At 36.7% G+C, this 14,561-nt stretch overlaps 1 pseudogene; it reads left to right on the top strand.

Annotated features, from left to right (window-relative positions):
• Positions 1 to 4,146: 4,146 nt before the first annotated feature.
• On the top strand, positions 4,147 to 7,533 carry LOC114715387 (uncharacterized; annotated as a pseudogene).
• Positions 7,534 to 14,561: the final 7,028 nt, after the last annotated feature.

Here is a 14,561-nt window from a genome sequence, read left to right as displayed (position 1 = left end):
TTGGCTTGTGGTGAATGCTAAAGGGATAGAAGTTGATGAAGAAAAGATAAGAGCTATAAAAGAATGGCCAACACCCAAAAGCATAACTAAGGTGAGGAGTTTTCATGGTTTGGCTAGTTTCTATAGGTGCTTTGTGAAGGATTTTAGCACACTTGCTGCACCACTCACTGAGGTCATTAAAAAATCTGTTGGTTTCAAATGGGATGATGCATTCAATAAACTTAAGGAAAAATTGTGTTATGCACCTGTGCTAATATTGCCTGACTTTAATAAAACTTTTGAGATGGAATGTGATGCATCTGGAGTTGGAATAGCAGCTGCTTTAATGCAGGAAGGAAAGCCACTGGCATATTTTAGTGAAAAGCTAAACGGAACAGCCTTGAAATATCCAACTTATGACAAGGAGCTTTATGCACTCAAAAGAGCATTGGAGAATTGGCAACACTACCTTTGGCCTAAACAATTTGTTATTCACACTGATCATCAGTCTTTGAAGCACATCAAGGGTCAAGGTAAGCTGAACAAAAGACATGCAAGGTGGCTGGAATTTATTGAGACATTTCCATATGTCATCGAATACAAGAAAGGTAAAGAAAATGTGGTGGCTGATGCATTGTCAAGAAGGTATACTCTTCTTACTACTCTGAATGCTAGGTTGCTTGGTTTTGAATATATCAAGGAATTGTATGCCACTGATGCTGACTTTGCTAAAGTGTTTCTTGCTTGTGAAAAGAAAGCATTTGAAAAGTTTTATAGGATTGATGGGTACTTGTTTAAAGAAAACAGATTGTGTGTGCCTTAATGTTCTTTGCGAGAATTACTTGTGAGAGAAGCACATGGGGGAGGATTAATGTGTCACTTTGGTGTGAAAAAGACTTTAGATGTTCTGCATGAACATTTCTTTTGGCCTAAAATGAAACGTGATGTAGAAAGAATTTGTGCTAAATGCATAACTTGTAAAAGGGCTAAATCTAGAGTCTTGTCACATGGTTTGTACACCCCATTACCTGTGCCTAGTGAACCTTGGATAGATATATCAATGGATTTTGTTTTGGGTTTACCTAGGTCGAGAAAGGGAATGGATTCCATATTTGTGGTTGTTGACAGATTTTCTAAAATGGCACATTTCATTCCTTGCCACAAAACTGATGATGCCACATACATTGCTGACTTATTCTTTAAGGAAATTGTAAGACTTCATGGTGTTCCTAAAAGTATTGTTTCTGATAGGGATACAAAATTCTTGAGTCATTTTTGGAGGGTTTTGTGGCGTAAGCTGGGTACTAAATTATTGTTTTCTACTGCTTGTCATCCACAAATTGATGGACAAACTGAAGTAGTTAATAGAACTTTAACTCAATTGCTTAGAACTGTGATTCAAAAGAACTTAAAGAATTGGGAAAATTGCTTGTCATTCATTGAATTTGCTTACAATAGGAGTGTGCATTCATCTACTGATTATTCTCCTTTTGAAATAGTATATGGTTTTAATCCACTAACTCCTTGGATTTATTACCATTGCCTATTGATGAGAGGGCAAGTCTTGATGGGACAAAAAAAGCTGAAACAGTGAAACAACTTCATCAAAAAGTGAAACAACAAATCGAGAAGAAAAATGAGCAATATGCATCCAAGGCTAACAAAGGAAGAAGGCGTGTTCTCTTTGAACCTGGTGATTGGGTGTGGGTGCATATGAGGAAAGAAAGATTTCCAGCTCAAAGAAAGTCCAAATTAGCTCCAAGAGGAGATGGTCCATTTCAAGTGCTTGAAAGAATCAATGACAATGCTTACAAAATTGATTTACCTGGTGAGTATAATGTTAGTGCTACTTTCAATGTGGCTGATTTATCTCCTTTTGATGCAGGTGATGATTCGAGGTCGAATCCTTTTCAGGAGAGAGGGAATGATGTGATACAGCAAGCTAACTCCTCAACTTCCAATGATCCATTGCAAATCCCAATTGGACCAATCACAAGAGCAAGAGCTAAAAGAATTAAAGAAGCTTTGAGCGGGCTAGTGCAAGACACCTTGATAAAGCAAATGGCATTTGTTGGAGCATCAAATCTGGATGAAAATGCTGAGGACGTCTCTAATGTCATTTGGGCTGAAAAAGAAAGCTGCTGATCATATCTTGGGCTTGGAGACTTCAATCTAAGGAGCTTGGATCAAGTATAATACATGAGAAGACTCATTTGGGCCTAATTAATCATATTTTGGGCCTGATATGCTGATTATATTTCACTAAATGCTTTGAACGAAAATTCATAATTAGTTGGCAGATTTGAATTTTAAGTTTCCAAGTTACCTAAATCAAGTCCTTATGATTTTATTCTAGTATTTTATATTTGGATTTTCAAGATTGCATTTAATGCTTTTTAGGTCAGATTTCTGAATGTATCCTCTATAAGATATTGTAACCCTCATTTTGGAGGCAGATTTGGAATTTGAATGAGAAACTTGCATTTTGTAATTTCTGACTTAAGAGGGGTTCTCCTAGGGTTCTTCATTGAACTAACAGACTTATCAAGGCTTGATCAACCTTGTGGCGTCTTTCAACACTTTGGGTCCTTGTTCTCCCGTGTTTAAGGGTTCAAGTGGATCACCAGACCTTTGCTTACATTCTTGGGGTGCGTATATTCAGATCGGTTGTGGGTTCGTGGGATTTTTCCTTTGTGGATTCTCACCACTTTTATTTCCATGTAATAAATGGTGCCTCCCATAGTCAAATAATCATTAATGAGGCATCATCCCTAGCATTTATGTCTTAGGATGCTGATTCTAGAGTGTTCTATTGTTGCCTATATATAGGCTACATTTTTTGTACTTGAATTCAGATTTAGATGAATGAGAATTGAGTTTATCTCTCTCAGTGTGAGCTTTGCTTGCATCCTTGTATTCTCATGAGAATACTCGACAGTATCAAGGGATTAATCAACCTTGTGGTGTCTTCATGGCTAGAGTTGTAAGAGACAAGTTCTCTTAAGGTCCTACCTAGATCAACCGTCCATCCGTTACTTGATTCTAGCCGATCCGTACGTCCCCTCATATCAAGTGGTATCAGAGCTAAGGTTTGCTAGCTTTCAAGTTCTATCCTTTTGGTGTTTTCATTTTTTTTTTGCTTTCTTTATTGCTTCCGTTTCCCTTTCGTTTCCATTCTCCTCATTTTGTCTTCCTCCTTTTTTCCTTATTTCCATCCCTTTTATTATTTTTTTTTTTTTTTTTTTTTCCTTTTCATCTCCTTCCCACCCATTGTTTTCTTTGTTCATGTGACTTGCTTTGTTATTTTGAGTAGCAAAAACAAAACAAAAAAAGAAAAAAAATAGTGAAAAAAAAAAGAAAAAAAAAGGGCAAGAGTTTCAGATTTTGGAGATTGCAACATAAAAGGCAAGTTTCCTAATTTGAAAGAGCTTCCATTGCAAGTCACAATTAATTTCCTAAATCTTTATACTTGGGTGGTAAGACTCCTACTTTCCTATTTCTACTTTTCTTTGTTTTATCTAGTTTCCTATTTTGAATTCCTTTCCTTTTCATACTACTTTCCTATTTTCTTTCTTCAAGTTTCCTTCTTTCTTTTGTTTCCTATTCCTTTTCCTTCCTTTTGCATACTACTTTTCTAATTTCAGTATTTTCTTGCAAGGTACTCACTTTCCTAAAGTTGTCTCAAGGTAGTACCTTTCCTAATTACTTTGTCTCCTATTTTCCTTTACTTTCACAGCCTTATTTTCATTTTGTAATTTCTGCTTCCCTTTTCCACGTTTTTTTTTCTATCCATTTTTTTCATCATAAACTTCTTCTCTTCTCATTTTCCCCCTCCTTTCATTCCATCCTCACGTTTGGCCTATCCTTCTTCTTTCATCTCTTATCTTTTTCCCTCTTTCACATAGTTGCTGGCTTTTACAATTTCTGGTTGTGAAGGTTACCCCTTTCTAATATTGTCTCTTGGTTTTGGTTGAGTTTCAATCAAGAATACTATAGGAGACAAGCTTGAGTGGTAAAAGGCAAGAGTATTTTACTTCAATATAAAAGCCAAAGTTGAGAGAAACACGAGTGGCACCAAATTGATTGAGTGGCACACGCGAGCAGAGTGGTGAGGTCCTTTATTTCTATTTCTTTTCTCTTTTCTTCAACTAACATCTTAGGTTAAATATGAGCGGGAAAGAATCCAATAAGGAAGAATTCAACACAGATATCAAAGTATTCATGAGGGCTATGAGAGATAAGTTTCTCAAACTCAAGATGGAAATGGAAGAGTTAAAGATATCCAAACCAGATAGTAGTGATGACGGGGTGATTAGATCTGATTCGTCAACTTCAAAGAGCAGGAGCAAACATTCCAAAAATGACACAGCCATAATTGATCCGAAGATCAAGTATCCTACTTTCAAGGGTAATACTGATCCAGATAAATATCTTGATTGGGAGATGAAGTTCGAACAGATTTTCAGATTGAATGATTGGCCTGAAGAAAAGAAGGTAAAATTAGCTTCATTGCAGTTTTCTGACTATGCTACTATTTGGTGGGAAGATTTGCAGCTTAAGAGACGCCTTAAGGGCAAAGGTCCCCCTCGTACGTGGGAGAAGCTAAAGAAACTCATGCGCAAGAAGTATGTTCCTAGTTTCTACTATCGAGAGCTTAATAGAAAGTTGCGACTGTTTAGCCAAGACTCTATGACAGTAGAAGAGTATGTACATGAGCTTGATCTTCTTAAGATGCGTGCTGGAGTACAAGAAGATGAAGTATCAAGCATGAGCAGAATTATTGATGGTCTAAGACCTGAAATTAGAGACAAAGTTGAGATGTACACTTTTGTTAATAAGGAGGAGTTGGTGCACAAAGCCATCAAAGTTGAAAACAGTTTAAAGAGAAACACTCTAAATCCTCATCCCATGGCTGGAGGGACTCTAAACCAACCTCCAAGTGGAAGAATTCCAAGGCTAAGGATGCAGCAAGATTCACCCCTAAGGCCAAGGAGGAATCAAAGCCTAAGGGTGATGGTGGTAAGAAACTTGACTCTAAAACTTCTTTTACTGATAAAACCTCTTCTCTTCAATGTTTTAGATGTCATGGAAAGGGGCATATTGCTTCCAAATGTCCCAATAAGAGAGCCATCATTATCAAAGACAATGGTGAGTATGACAGTGAACATTCTAGTGATGATGACATGCCCTCTTTGGTGACTGACTCTGAATTGGAGATTGATGAAGCTGAACCTGTTATGAGAGAAGCATTGGTGGTTAGAAGATCCCTAAATATTCATGTAAAGGAAGATGATGAGAAAGATCAGCGAGAGCTTATCTTCCACACTAGGTGTTTCATAAAGAATAAGGTATGCAGCATGGTTATTGATAGTGGTAGTGTTACCATTGCTAGTACCTTACTTGTTGAAAAGCTGGACTTGCCTACTATGAAGCATCCTAAACCTTATAAATTGCAATGGTTGAATGATAGTGCTGAGGCTAAAGTCACTAAGCAGGTTTTGGTTTCTTTTTCTATTGGGAACTATCATACTGAAGTTCTCTGTGATGTGGTTCCAATGCTTGCTAGACATCTCTTACTCGGAAGGCCATGGCAATTTGATAGCAAAGCTCACCATGATTGTTACAAAAATTGTTATTCTATACCATTCAATGGAAAAATCATTGTATTGAAGCCTTTTAGGCAAAAGAAGCTTATGAGGACCAAGTGAAGATTGAGCAGGATTGCAAAAGAATGAATGAGTTGAAAGAAAAGGAAAGAGTGGAAAAGAAAGAAACTAAAGAGAGAAAAGAAAAAGAAAGAACATGAGAAAAGTGAAAAAAAAAAATAGAGTTTAATTTCTGGAAAAAGTGAGGTTAAGAGAGCACTGTTGAGTGAGCAAGTCTTAGTGCTTGTGTGTAAGGATGCTTATTTTTCCCCTAACGATCTTAACCCCTCTTTGCCCTCTAGTGTTGTGTCTTTGTTGTAGGAATTTGGTGATTTATTCCCAGATGAGATACCTGATGGGCTTCCTCCCTTAAGAGGAATTGAGCATAGGATTGATTTTATTCCTGGAGCTTCTCTACCTAATAGACCTGCTTATAGAACCAATCCTGAGGAAACTAAAGAAATTCAATGCCAAATAGATGAGCTTATGAGGAAAGGCTTTGTGAGAGAAAGCTTGAGCCCATGTGCTATTCCAATACTCTTAGTGCCTAAGAAAGATGGTTCGTGGCGAATGTGCGTTGATTGTAGAGCCATAAACAAAATAACAGTTAAGTATCGCTACCCTATTCCTAGATTAGATGACATGTTAGATGAGTTGCATGGTGCTACTTTATTCTCTAAAATTGATCTTAGGAGTGGTTATCATCAAATTCGTATGAAAGAGGGAGATGAATGGAAAACAGCATTTAAAACTAAATTTGGATTGTATGAATGGTTAGTTATGCCTTTTAGGTTAACAATGCACCTAGCACTTTCATGAGCTTGATGAATAATGTTTTTCGTTCATTTATTGGGAAGTTTGTGGTTGTCTACTTTGATGATATTCTTGTCTATAGTAGAACAATAGATGACCATGTTATTCACTTGCATGAGGTGTTTCGAACTCTTAGGGAGAATAGCTTATATGCTAATTTTCAGAAATGCTCCTTTTGCATGGATTCTGTTGTGTTTCTTGGTTTTGTTGTAGGTGCTCAAGGGATCCGTGTGGATGAGGAAAAGGTAAAAGCTATAAGAAATTGGCCAACCCCAAAGAATGCCAATGAAGTCAGGAGTTTTCATGGACTAGCAAGTTTCTATAGGAGGTTTGTCAAAGATTTTTCAACTATTGCTGCACCTCTAAATGAGCTTGTTAAGAAGCATGTGACATTTAAATGGGGTGAAACACAAGAAACAGCTTTTAATACCTTGAAAGAGAAATTAACCAATGCACCACTTTTGTGTTTGCCGGATTTTAATAAAGTTTTTGAAGTTGAATGTGATGCTTCTGGGATTGGTATTTGTGCTGTTCTAATACAAGAGTCTAGGCCTATTGCCTACTTTAGTGAGAAATTAAGTGGAGCTTTTTTGAATTACTCTACTTATGATAAGGAACTCTATGCTTTAAAACGAACTTTAGAAACATGGCAGCATTATTTATGGCCCAAGGAGTTCATTATTCACTCTGATCATGAAAGTTTGAAGTTTCTAAAGTCTCAATAATTTCTAAAGGTAAGCTTAACAAGAAGCACGCTCGCTGATTGGAATTCATAGAGACGTTTCCTTATGTGATTAACCATAAGCAAGGTAAAGAGAATGTTGTTGCTGATGCTCTTTCTAGGAGGTATTCTCTTATCACTTCTCTTCATGCTAGATTACTCGGATTTGAATTATTGAAAGGGTTGTATGACTCTGATTGTGATTTTTCCAAAATTTGGCTTTTTTGTGAAAAGCATGGGGTGAATGACTTTTATAGATCTGATGGGTTTCTTTTTAAGAAAGATAAATTGTGCATTCCCAATTGCTCTATGCGTGAGCTGCTTGTAAAAGAAACTCATGGTGGTGGTTTGATGGGTCACTTTGGTGTTAATAAAACATTAGCTATTTTGCATGAACACTTTTATTGGCCTCATATGAGGAAAGATGTCATTTCTGTTTGTACCAAATGTGTCACATGTAAGCATGCAAAGTCTAAGGTTCAACCTCATGGCTTGTATTCCCCTTTACCTGTGCCTTCCCAACCTTGGGTAGATATTTCTATGGATTTTGTGTTGGGTTTGCCTAGGTCTAGTCTGGAAAGGATAGTGTCTTTGTTGTGGTTGATAGATTTAGTAAAATGGCTCATTTTATTGCATGTTCTAAAACAAATGATGCAGTCCATATTGCTGACTTGTTTTTCAAGAAAATTGTTAGGTTGCATGGATTGCCCAAAACCATTGTGAGTGACAGGGATGTGAAGTTTCTTAGCCATTTTTGGAGGACTTTATGGAGTAAGCTAGGAACTAAGTTGTTATTTTCTACTGTGGCACATCCCCAAACTGATGGGCAAACTGAGGTAGTCAATAGAACACTTACTACCTTGTTGTGTGCAATAATCCAAAAGAACTTAAAGAATTGGGTCAATTGTCTGCCTCATATTGAGTTTGCATATAACAGAGCTGTTCACTCTTCTACTTCCTTCTCTCCATTTGAGGTTGTCTATGGCTTTAATCCTTTGTCTCCTTTAGATATATTACCATTGCCTTCTAATGAGCAAGCAAATCTTGATGGCAAGAAAAAGGCTGAGTTTGTGCAGGGATTACATGCTAAGGTGAGAGCCAACATAGAGAGGAAGAATGAGCAATATGCTAGGCAAGCTAACAAAGGTCGTCGAAGGATTGTCTTTGAGCCTGGAGATTGGGTTTGGGTACACCTACGGAAGGAGAGATTTCCCGATCAACGCAAATCTAAGTTACACCCAAGAGGAGATGGCCCTTTCCAAGTCTTAGAGCAAATCAATGACAATGCTTATAAAATAGATTTGCCTAGTTCCTATGGTAATGTTAGTGGTACTTTTAATGTTGCTGATTGTCTCTCTTTGATGTTACTGATTCGAGGACGAATCCTTTCGAACAAGGAGAGAATGATGGAGGAGCATGGTGTGAACAGGAGCACATGCAAGGAGCCCAAACAAAGAAGTCCAACATTCCAAAAGATCCACTACAAGGCATTGGAGGCCCAATGACAAGAGCAAGGACCAAAGCTATGAAGGAGGCCATAAATTGTCTAATAAGAGAGCTAAAAGAGCTGGAGCCCATTTATTTCGAAGAAGCACATTTTAATGAGCCTAAAAGGAGTCCAAAAATGGTGATCACATTGCTAGAAGCCCAACAAGATGATGTGCAAGGCCCATGTGGGGTTCAGATTGAAGAATTCACTTAAAATACCATGTGACTTGGACAAGGGTCATAAGTGACGTTCAAGAAGGATCAAGAAGGCCTTATTATGAATTGATTATGATTTAAATTCGTCTTTTTGGTCAAGGAGTGTTCTAGAAGATCATGTTTTGATCTACTTTCCTATTTTTAAATAGCAGACTTGTTCTTGAAGTTTAAGTTATTTCCTTTTATTTCCATGTAATAAATGGTGCCTCCCATAGTCAAATAATCATTAATGAGGCATCATCCCTAGCATTTATGTCTTAGGATGCTGATTCTAGAGTGTTCTATTGTTGCCTATATATAGGCTACGTTTTTTGTAATTGAATTTAGATTTAGATGAATGAGAATTGAGTTTATCTCTCTCAGTGTGAGCTTTGCTTGCATCCTTGTATTCTCGTGAGAATACTCGACAGTATCAAGGGATTGATCAACCTTGTGGTGTCTTCATGGCTAGGGTTGTAAAAGACAGGTTCTCTTAAGGTCCTACCTAGATCAACTGCCCATCCGTTACTTGATTCTAGCCGGTCCGTATGTCCCCTCATATAAGCTAGTGCAAGACACCTTGACAAAGCAAATGGCATTTGTTGGAGCATCAAATCTGGATGAAAATGCTGAGGACGTCACTAATGTCATTTGGGTTGAAAAAGAAAGCTGTTGATCATATCTTGGGCTTGGAGACTTCAATTTAAGGAGCTTGGATCAAGTACAACACATGAGAAGACTCATTTGGGCCTAATTAATCATATTTTGGGCCTGATATGCTGATTATATTTCATTAAATGCATTTGAGGAAAAATTCATAATTAGTTGGCAGATTTGAATTTTGAGTTTTCAAGTTACCTAAATCAAGTCCTTATGATTTTATTTAAGTTACTATTTTATATTTTTATTTTCTAGATTGCATTTAATGTTTTTTAGGTCAGATTTCTGAATATATCCTCTATAAGATATTGTAACCTTTATTTTGGAGACAGATTTGGAATTTGAATGAAAAGCTTGCATTTTGCAATTTCTGACTTGAGAGGGCTTCTCTTTAGGGTTCTTCATTGAACTAACAGACTTATCAAGGCTTGATCGACCTTGTGGCATCTTTCAACACTTTGGGTCCTTGTTCTCCCTTGTTCAAGGGTTCAAGTGGATCACCAGACCTTTGTTTACGTTCTTGGGGTGCGTATATTCAGATCGGTTGTGGGTTCGTGGGATCTTTTCCTTGTGGGTTCTCACCACCAGGGCAACACTCCCCTGTAAAGTGTCGAGGTTTTCTAAAATGAAAGTATAACTCTTGATTTGTTGTGTATCACTAGTCTCCGTGAATCCTCCCTAATTTTCACAAATATGGGCCTGTCTAAAAATGTCTGGTTCTCCTCGATGCACGCCCGAGATGTAGACAAATAGACTTGCCATTCCACTCTCAATTTGGATGTCCAAAATGGCAGAAAATAAGGTGATTTGGCAGCCATCAAGTGCATTTGGCCATGTGTCCAGAAGATAAATTTAATCATGTGTCCAAACTGTCTAGTTTTCCAACAATTATCCCTTAATTTGCATTTTATTTTAATTAAAAATAGAGCTGTCCAGAAGATGCATGAAATTAGGCTTGAATTGGGCCTAATTTATGGCCCCACAAATGATTTAGGCTGGTCCAAAAAGATGGCCCACTATCCAAGTCAAAATCTCAAACCAATTTGAAACTTTATCAGTTACTATTTATTAGTAACTTTCCATAATTTTTCCAGACCTCTAAAAATTCATTTCTCTCCATGATAATTCACCTTTTAATATGAGAACATGATATGAAAATTCTTAGAATTGTTTGTCACCTCTAGGTATTTATTTTGAACTTTCTCTGATTAGGCCTCTATCGGTGTCACTGCGAGAAAATAAATTTTCTAAAATTAATTCCTGAGCCTCCAAAGCCTAAAACCAATTTTATAAATTCAAATAAATATTTATATGATTTGGCCATATTTTTCCCATAATTATTGAGGCCTCTAACTAAAATAATTATTTTTCACCGATTTCCCACTAATTTCTCGAAATACCTCTGTTTACGGGAAATTTTGTAACAATTTATTTCCACAATAATTCCACCTTCCAGACCTCAACCGAGTTTTCAAAACCTCTAATTTTATTTTTCCTATTTTTTAGAAATTTTCTAGAATTTTTCTCAAATTTTTTTATTTTGTCCTTCTTGGAACGATAAATTTGAAAATACCGTTCCGAACCCCTTTTAGGTTTCACACTATGCTTAATTTTCTTAGCCAATCTTCTTTCCCTATTAACCCTTAACCAATTTTTTCATCTTTTCTAGCAATGCTAAATTTGGCGAGATGCGACACTCTTCCTCCAAGTATCCGTTAAAAATTAGGTGTTAGATGTACATGTGCCTCCTTTAAATGCTGTAGAAATTTTAAGTGTGCCATGTGTCCTTTAGTACTCATGATTTTTAGCTAATCATGTGACTAAATGGATTATTTTATTCCTTAATCTTTGGGCTAGATAAGTCATGAAATTTCCAAGATTTTCTTGCCTAATATCATTCCTAAAATGGTTGAAGAAGAGGGAAGGGATGTAGCCTCTCAAATCCTATAACATTCACTAGTTTGATTTTACCATATCAGTTAAAATTCCTATTTAATTTTTAATAATAGTTATGAACCTCCAAAAATTTATCTCTTCACATCAAAAATTTTATTTTAATGTAGTAAGGTCCCATGAATTTTTCAAGAATTTATTTCACCCTCTAACTACCTATATTGAATTTTCCCCAAAATCGAGTCTTATTGATAAGATTTTACCAATAATTATTCTAAAATGAATCCTTTCACCTCTAGAGGCCAGAAATAATTTTATAATCTCAAATAAAATTTCAAATAATTTTCTCATATATTTTTCAGAGTTATTAAGGCCTTTATATATATTTTAAATAATTAATTCTGACCGATTTCTCACCGTTTAACTGAAAATTCCGTAATAAATCATTTTCATGCTATTTTCATCTCTGAGGACTCAAGTATAGTTCTAGACACTCTATTTTATTTTATTTTTATATTTTTCAAGAATTTCTAACTGACTTTCCTATTTTGCCCTTCCTGGACTAATAATTTCAAAAATGTCAGTCTAGTCAGGGGTCGGATCTTAATTTAAAAGTTGTTCTAGCTCTAAGTCTACTTTACTACTTGACCCTCTGTCTAATTTATTGCTAATACTTTTAGGGTTAAAATTACTGGGATGTGATATTTCTCCCTGATATCTCTCTATATTTCATTGATTCTAGCATGATTTTCATGGTATTATATGTTTAATTTTGGATTTAATGGTGATGAAATACTACTAATTGCTTGGAAGGAGTGTTTTGTAATTTGATGAGAATTCAGGTCCAGAAATCAAAGAAACAAACACTCAGGGACTTAGTATGCAAAAGTGGCAAGACTCTCTGTGAAAAACACCACGGCAGATTTGGCTTAATCGGCAGCTCAGAGTCACTAATCTAAATGACGCAGTTTTGGATGTGCACCGTGGCAGATGATCATAGGCATCGCGACGGATGACGAAAATCAGCAAGTTGAACCAGAAGGCGCGTGACAGAATCTGGGAGGGAATGGAACCAGATCTTGGAGCTCCATTTTTGTTAGCATGCGGATCCTAAACTCATTTTCAGTTGGGAGGCATTAATTACAAGGGAGGAAAGCATTTAGGGGAGGATGAAGTTTTCAGATTGAGTTTCTCTTTAGTTTTCCATCTTCATCTTCATCTCTCTGCATTTTTCGGTCCTTCTGGAATCCTTCGTCCAAATCCTCCATTTCCCAACCATCACCGTTACTGCGATAAAGTTCCTATCCTCCAGCTTGAGTCTTTCATCCTCCATGTCCAGCTAAGCTTCAAGGATTTCTAGAAGATATAATGGAGTCTAATCCATGGTTAAACAAGGAAGAGTTTAGAGTTTATAGGTGTTTAATTTCAGTAACATTTTGATTGTGTTGTCAATCTTTGTTTCGGGATTCAGACTCCTCTCTATCCACTTCTGTGATTTGAGATTTGGTTAATTGTATTCAGAGGTTATCTTCTTGATTTAGAGTAATGATGTATGATTCTTTAGCTAGGTCTAGTTATGGATTTATACATTATAATTGAATTCTTGAGAAGTATTGGTTAATATTTCTTTTGGAAGTGGCTGAATCTCCATTTAATCAATCTCACCTTATCAGAAATTAATTCAATTAAAGCTCTTAAATTCTGATTGATGCAAGAAAGGCAGTGAAGGCAAAGTTATACCTCCTAGGAATCATTCATCTCATTGAATTCCAATCTCCAAACATTCTCTTTTCTGAATTCTGATTTTAGTAGCATTTGATTACAATCTTAGAAATGATTTCATCTCAGTTGGCAATGCATTCACCTAATTTCTTCCCTAATTTGTGACTTAATCACTTAATAATACTATTAGACTCTTGAGTTCCTTAAGATCGACCTCTGATTGGAAGCTACTTTGCTGCATTCTTTAGAGTATCAAATTTGGTTGTAAACAACATAAGATCAAATTTTTGGCACCGTTGCTGGGGAACTCTATCACCCTCGTGTTGTAGTGTTTTAGTGCACTTAGGATAGAATTAGGTTGTGTGTGTGTTTTTTTTTTAGTTACTGCATAATTAGAAGGTTTTGGATTTGGATTCTTGACTTTTTGGCTAATCATACTTGTTTTTCATTGTGTAACTTACTCATTGCTCTAATTTGTAGCTATTCTTACTCCAAGGTTTGCCCTGAATACTTTATAATCATTGCTCTTGAGTTTTTTCAGGTTTCAGGGGTAGCTGATACAACTCAGAGCTGATTTTTTGCCATTTTGCCACAGACACCATAGCGCCTCAGTGTATCCACCGCAGAACCTCTTCTCTCTTACTCTCGATGTAACGCGCCGTAGTGCTTTGCGGAATCTGCCGCAACGTCCTTTCTCTCTTAGCTCTTAGTAACTTTCGGTCACAGAGGCCGCAGCGCCTCAAGTCAAAGGGCGCAGCGCCTGGACCTGATTCTTACTTTTGCTGTTTTAGTTCAATTCTCTTAGTTGGTTTTGGTGCATGACCAGGGACAAAACATTTTATCCATTGGATAGGGAGATAAATAAAACACTTAGATTTTGAAAAAGAATAAAAATTTTGACACAATCACAAGCATACACCCTCACTCACCTTCTTCATCTAGTGTTTGTGAGTCAATTGAAACTATACTTGATTCTGAATCTGATTTGGGTCAATTTTGTGACAATTATTTTGTAATGGAAGGGCAAGAGAATCAAGCTCCTAATGAAGGACAGAATACTGGTCAAAATAGGGTTAATACTAACCTAAATGATACTGGCCATAGACGCCCACAAAGACCCCCTAATAGGCAGCATCAATGATGGAGGAGCATGGTGTTATCAAGAGCACAGGCAAGGAGCTCAAACAAAGAAGTCCAACATTCCAAAAAATCCATTACAAGGCATTGGAGGCCCAATGACAAGAGCAAGGACCAAAGCTATGAAAGAGGCCCTAAATTGTCTAATAAGAGAGCTAAAGAGCTGGAGCCCATTTATTTCGAAGAAGCACATTTTAGTGAGCCTAAAAGGAGTCCAAAAATGGTGATCACATTACTAGAAGCCCAACAAGATGATGTACAAGGCCCATATGGGGTTCAGATTGAAGAATTCACTTAAAATACCATGT

This window comes from Neltuma alba, unplaced genomic scaffold, assembly GCF_004799145.2.
Source record: "Neltuma alba isolate B1F8T4 unplaced genomic scaffold, ASM479914v2 tig00011588_pilon, whole genome shotgun sequence".
In the NCBI taxonomy this organism is placed as follows: Eukaryota; Viridiplantae; Streptophyta; class Magnoliopsida; order Fabales; family Fabaceae; genus Neltuma; species Neltuma alba.
This window is presented reverse-complemented; position numbering and strand designations above follow the sequence as displayed.